Source organism: Malania oleifera, chromosome 10, assembly GCF_029873635.1.
Source record: "Malania oleifera isolate guangnan ecotype guangnan chromosome 10, ASM2987363v1, whole genome shotgun sequence".
Lineage (NCBI taxonomy): Eukaryota > Viridiplantae > Streptophyta > Magnoliopsida > Santalales > Ximeniaceae > Malania > Malania oleifera.
The window spans coordinates 2,989,098-2,996,513 of NC_080426.1; positions in this window are offsets into that span (position 1 = coordinate 2,989,098).

Here is a 7,416-nt window from a genome sequence, read left to right on the forward strand (position 1 = left end):
GGTACAATGCCATGGGAGTCGGGGACTAACCATGTGCCGGTGGCGTTATGTTCGCGGGTTGGCTATGGACCAACACCGTATGTCGCGGGCCGGCTTCGGGCTGATGGGTGTGATGACACCAGGATTACTGATCATGTTTGTATGTGCGTGTATGCACTGTTGTGAAATTAGTAATGGAACTGAATTTAACTGTGTGTATGTTGCATCATGATAACACTCAAATGTCACACACCGATATAACCTATGTTTTTCCTTACTGAGAGGTGTCTTACCCCTACTGTATGTACATTTTTACAAGTCTTTTGAGTAACCGGAACTAGCGTCCTAGTGTAGGGAGCATAGTGGCCGGTGTACTGTGGGTAGCGCTTGGATAAGTGCTGGAACTTGTAGTTTTTGGGTTGCTGTTTTGAGATATGTTGGGCACCCGTTTGTACGTTATTTGATGGAACCTTAATTTTGTCCTTATATAGACTCTGGTATGGTATTGTATGTATATAGTAAGACTTTATTGCGTTGCGTATGTTCTGTTATGTTTAGATGTGTATAGGGTGCTTGGGAACCCCACGGGGTCGGACCCTCATCCTTTGTCCTGTATCTTGGATGTTTTGTATGGTACAGGGACTGGTTGGTTTACATTTTCACCCTTGGGTCCCATTTCCGAGTTTGGGGCATGACAACTTGGTATCAGAGTTAACCAGGTTGTTAGGTCTTGTAAACTTGGTTAGGCTTAGCTGTGAGTACATACTAGAGTATAGGATGTTGGATATGGGTAGAGTTGGTTGAGGGTTGTTCGGTTGCTAGACCGGGATTTGTCGATGGTATTCCGTGTTTTTCCTGGGATGACGATTCTAGTAAAAGCAGGGCAGATCATTGATGACTTTCATGTTGGTGTGATAAGACAAACTTAGACTTGACAAGGAGTAGTTAACACGATTAGTAGTAGATCATTGTGATAACTGTATGTGTTGTAGGGATACTGATAGTTTCCTATCATGCTACAGAATGGAGCCCAAGGATAATGACCTAGGAAGTGGCTTCGAGGAGATTGTGAGTGATGAGTCCCCTTCTGTGCCTCGAGGTTTGACGAGGCAGGTGTTACGGGAGATTGGCCGGAGTGTGAGGAGATGCGAGCACTCTCCTACTGCTACGAGGTGCACCATTGAGAGGTTCACACGCATGCATCCTCTGACGTTCTCTAGAGGACTTGACCCAATGATAGCAGAGGACTGGGTGGAGAAGACTAAGAGGATCTTGGAGGTCCTGCATTCTACGGATAGGCAGTGAGTCCTCTATGCTACCTTCTAGCTATTTGGGGAGGCGGGTCGATGGTGGACTGTAGTGAGTCAGCTGGAGAAGTAGAGAGCCGGTCCTAAGGAGATGTCATGGAGCCGTTTTAAGAAGGTGTTCTGTAACGACCCTCAATTTCTTAACATAAAATATCACATAATAAATAAAATGGTCAACCCGAACCCATGGGTAGCGGGGACACCTGTCAAACACAGCAGAAAACCTAGCAGCAGTAAACATAAAATCTCAAACATCCAATCATAAAACATAATACCAGAGTATTCTATACATCCTCACATACATCAAAATATCTCTAGGGTCAAACACAAAATAACTCTGACCTTATTACAAAATCTTACCCTTCTCACAGGGTAATTTCACTAGTTCAACGGCGGCCCTGACCCGCCGGTCTCTCAGGGGCTCCTGAAAAATTAATTAAGTTTGGGGGTGAGACACTTCTTAGTAAGGGAAAATAAACTAAATACAATTGTGTGGCAACATGAATATTTAATGCATTTATACGTATACAGTACATTTCATAATTCTATAAACATCATCATATCGTACTGGGTAAACATATATTTTCACATCTATTAATAAATCATAACATACATAAAATCATTTGTTATAACTGTAGTACTGAAAACAAACCTAGGATGAATAGCTAGCTGGTGTCATGTATTACCCCCCATGACGGGTTGTGCAGCCCGAAGGCGGGACCCGACAATGGCTGGCCGACCACTGCCGAATCAAATATATCTGTAAGTACGATGAGCACGCCACACCCTGGTCCGGACTACCAGGTGGACGTCCACACTCTACTGAAAGCCACATCGACTATCCATCTCCCATACCCTTGTGGGACGATAGCACTAATAAGGCCTCGTGCCAAAATTAACCCATAGCTACGGTACCGAGCTCCTGGTCTGAACTAAACTAACATCCTGGTTGTGAAAACATATAATACATGATCACACGTAACATCATTACGGCCTCATGCCGAAAACATAGATACGGCCTCGCGCCGAAATCATACATATGGCCTCGCGCCAAAATCATAGTAAATATGGCCTCGCGCCAATAACATAAATTCGGCCTCGTGTCGATAGCATAAATACGGCCTCGTGCTGATAACATAAATACATGGCCTCGCGCCAATAACATAAATACGGCCTTGTGCCGATAACATAAATATATGGCCTCGCGCCAAAAACATAGATACGGCCTCGTGCCGATAACATAAATATATGGCCTCGCGCCAAAATTGTTTCAGGTATATATATACTGAAAATACATCATTTATTACATAATCGTCAAAACCATCACAACATAACTCATATTTTCATAATACCTGAAATCATGCTTGGTTCGTAAAATCTTTCACATCATAATACATTTCATATAAAATAATATTCATGCCACACATATGCTGTTAAAAGTCATACTTCATATTCTAAAATCGTGAATTCCTTACATCTCATACATACATATACATTTTAATCATCATAGCAGTATTTTCCCAATCGTACATTTCATTCGTAATACACAATATAACATATGCTTTTCTGAAAATAAATTTACTCATAATCAATAATAATTTATATGGAAAATTACTGCTTTAGTTTATTCCCTTACCTGCCTACTGAGAAATTCCTTAAGACCCAAAATTTCACGCCATTGGCGCCCGAAATTTAATTCCTGCAATTTACATTTTCCCCAGATTAATTAATTTATTTCTCCAAAATAATACTCATCTACCCTTCCCTAGGCTCCATATATCTCAAATTAATATTTAAACTATTATTTAACATCCCCACTTAATTTTCCAAGTTTTGCCCGCGGGTACCAAAATTAGACCCGCGGCGCTCACTCGGGCCCTAAATTCCAGAAATCCTACTTCAGTCCCAAATGCTTAATATTTTAGCATTTCTAAATTAATGCTAATTAATTGAAAATAAGCCCCTTAATAACCGCCGCACCCCAAATTTGGGGTTTTGGCCCGACACCCCCACGAGAATTCCGTCCCACTAGACTTGTAGAGAATCATCCCTAGATTCTCGTGGTGGTATCCGTTCGTCAATTGGACTTATATTTTGCAAGAAATTAAAGAAAAAGGGGGAAATGGCTTACCCCAGGGAATACGCTTATGCCGCTCCTACCACCGATCTGCTCCGGTAGAAATGACGGCAGTAGCGAATAGAGTCCAGTGGTATTTTTGGATTTTCAATCGGGCGAAAATCCGTCACGAAATCGAGGAGAGAGGGAGAGAGAATGAGAGGAGAGAAAGAGAGTTCTGAGAGTTGCAGGTAAAGAATAAATAAATAAATGAATAAAGAAGAAGAAGAAGAAGAAGATAGCAGAAGAAGATAGAAGAAGAGATTCAAATTAAAATTGAATCTCTTGAAGCTTCTAGCAAGCTTCAGGAGGAGGATAATAATAATAATAATAATAATAATAATAATAATAAATTTAATTAATATTAATAATAATATATTTTATTAATAAAAATAAAAATAAATTTTAATTAATTAATTTTTTCTTTTTCTTTTTCTTTTAAATCCGATTAATTAATTAATTATTATTATTATTATTATTATTTTGGAAATCAATCCACTAATATTTTATATCTCTTTTTGGGGGTTTTTACATGTTCTTTGACAGATACTTCCTGATTTCTGTACGTGATGCGAAGGCGGATGAGTTTTCTACTCTGACTCAGGGGAGTTTGACGGTGCAGGGGTATGCGGCTCGGTACATAGAGCTGTCCTGGTTTGTACTGTGTTTGATCTCGAGCGAGTACGAGAAGACTCGGAGGTTTGAGAAGGGCCTGAGGAAGGATATCCGCAAACTAGTGGGTATGCTTCAGATCCGCGAATTATCGGTGTTGGTAGATAAAGCCACGGTGATTGAGACCGGTATCCGAGAGGACGAGGTGGACCAGAAATCGAGGAAGAGGATAGTACCTTCTGGTTCTCAGACAGGATCTCGTTAGAGATCGTGGAAGAAAAGGAACAAGGGCTCGGGTTATCGTCAGAATATCGAGCGCCAAGATTCTCAGATGAGCTAGAGTAGTGGTCGTTGTACTAGATGCCACAGATGGCATGAGGGTGAGTGCATGTCATTTGGGGGTAACTGCTACAACTGTGGCTAGTCAGGTCACATGTTTCGTGATTGTTGTGCACCGAAACGAGATGTGCCTGCATTTGGTGGGAATCGAGGGAGCAATCGGATACCTCAGGGAACCGTTCAAACGAATCCAGCTCCGTCTAGAGTATATTCCCTTACTCCAGCGGACGCTGAGCATGCAAGGAACGTAGTGACAGGTACCTTATTATTGCTTTCAAATAAGGCTTCTATTTTATTTGATTCAGGTGCAACCCATTCTTTTGTATCTGTGAATTTTGTGGGACGGTGTGGGGTTAAGACCCAAGTCATGAACGAGGTGTTATCTGTTACTACGCCATCTGGGACTGTATCTCTCTGTAGGAAGATGATGGTAGATTGCCCAGTGGTAATTCAGGGGAAGCTGCTACCGGTGAATCTTGTGGTATACGACATGTTGGGGTTTGATGTTATACTAGGGATGGATTGGTTGTTCTCCAGTTATGTTGTGATCGACTGTTGTAGGAAGGTAGTAGTGTTTAGACCTCCCGGGAAGCAGGAGTATGAATTCATGGGATCGTGTGTGCGTTCGATGCCACAGATTCTATTGGCACTACAAGCGAGGAGGTTACTCTTGGACGGGTGTCAGGGGTACCTAGCCTGTGTGAAGGAACCGCCGCGAGATGAGTTGAGGCTCGAGGACATTCGGGTAGTCAGCGAGTTCCCGGACGTGTTTCCAGATGATTTACCCGGTTTACTTTCGGATCGTGAGGTGGAGTTCGCTATAGAGTTACTGCCTAGTAAGGCACCAATCTCTAAAGCTCCGTACCGGATGGTTCCAGCTAAACTTCGAGAGTTGAAGGAGCAGTTGCAGGAATTATTGGACAGGGGTTTCATTCGACCTAGTGTTTCGCCCTGGGGAGCTCAGTATTGTTTGTGAAGAAGAAGGACAGGTCGATGCGGATGTGCATTGATTACCGTGAGGTTAACAAGGTGACTGTGAAGAATCACTATTGTTTACCTCGTTTCGATGATCTCTTTGACTAGTTGAAGGGGACGCGGGTCTTTTCGAAGATCGACTTGCGGTTGGGATATCATCAGGTGAGGATTAGATTAGAGAATATTGCGAAGACAACTTTTCAAACCAGATATGGCCACTATGAGTTCTTAGTCGTGCATTTTGGGTTGACGAATGCTCCAGCGGTGTTTATGGATTTGATGAATAGGGTTTTCCATGAATACCTGGACCGGTTCGTGGTGGTGTTCATTGACGACATTCTGGTATACTCGAGGAGTTCGGAAGAGCATGAGAATCATCTAAGGTTAGTATTACAGATTTTGCAGGAGAAGAAGTTGTATGCTAAATTGAAGAAGTGTGAATTCTGGTTGGGTTAGGTGGCGTTCTTCGGCCACGTGGTGATTGGTGATGGTATCTCAGTTGATCCTAGCAAGATCGAAGCGACGGTCGACTGGGCCAAGCTGAAGAATGTATAGGAGGTTTGGAGTTTTCTGGGACTGGCGGGTTATTATCGTTGGTTCGTGGAAGGTTTTTCTAAACTGTGTGGGCCTCTGACTCGATTGACCAGGATGGGAGTCTAGTTTGAGTGGACCAGTGATTGCGAGCAGTGCTTTCATGAGTTGAAGCACAGGCTGGTTACCGCTCCAGTGTTGACCATTCCTTCGGGGGATGGTGGGTTTGTGATTTATAGCGACGCATCTTTGAAAGGTTTGGGATGTGTGCTTATACAGCAGGGTAAGGTAGTAGCTTATGCTTCTCGGCAATTGAAAGAGTATGAGAAGAATTACCCTACGCATTATCTAAAGTTGGCTGCTATTGTATATGCACTGAAGATCTGGCGACACTATTTGTATGGTGTGCAATGTAAGATCTTCACTGATCATAAAAGCCTTAGGTATTTCTTCACGCAGAAGGAGTTGAATATGAGGTAGAGACGGTGGCTTGAGTTGATTAAGGACTACAATTACACGATCAGCTATCACCCGGGGAAAGCTAATGTGGTGGCTGACGCGTTAAGTCGGAAGTCGGGACTTGTGGTTGTATTTATGGTTGTAACTCAGTGCCACATCAGATGGGATTTGGAGAGCTCGTGTATAGAGTTGGTGTCTAGTGATCATCAGGCTTTCTTTGCTAGTTTGGTGGTCCAGCCAACTTTGTTTGAGCATATTAAGGCCGCGCAAGCTAGTGATGCAGAGTTGGCAGAGGTTATAGAAAAGGTACGGCAGGGACTGGCTACAGAGTTTAACATCTCTAAGGGAGGTGTACTGAGGTTTGGGACCAGGTTATGTGTTCCAAACGATGATGAGATCAGAAGGAAAATTTTGGAGGAGGCACATCGTTCTTTGTTTACGGTACATCCGGGTAGTACACAGATGTATCGAGACTTGTGTGAGACCTTCTAGTGGTCTGGTATGAAGAGGTAGATTGCTCAGTTCATGGACTAGTGTCTGACGTGTCAATAGGTGAAAGCTGAACTTCAGAGGCCGGCAGGGCCATTGTAGCCTTTGCCTATTCCGGTGTGGAAATGAAAGCACATTTCTATGAACTTTGTTACTGGATTGCCACCAGTGCTTCACGGGCATAATGTTATTTGGGTAATCGTGGATAGGTTGACGAAATCTGCTCATTTCATACCGATGAAGGTTGGCTATCCTTTAAGTAAGTTAGCTGGAATGTACGTGCATGAGATTGTGAGAATGCACGGAGTATCGGTGTCCATTATATCAGATCGAGACCCGAGGTTTACTTCTCAATTCTGGATGAGCTTGCAGGAGGCACTAGGGACGAAGCTTACTTTCAATACAACGTTCCACCCCCAGATTGATGGACAGTCGGAGAGGACAATACAGATCTTGGAAGATATATTGTGAGCTTGTGTGTTAGACTTCAGTGGTAGCTGGATACAGTTTATGCCACTAGTAGAGTTTGTTCATAATAACAGCTTCCAGGCTAGTATCGGGATGGCACCGTTCGAGGCTTTGTATGGTCGGAGGTGTTGATCTCCTTTG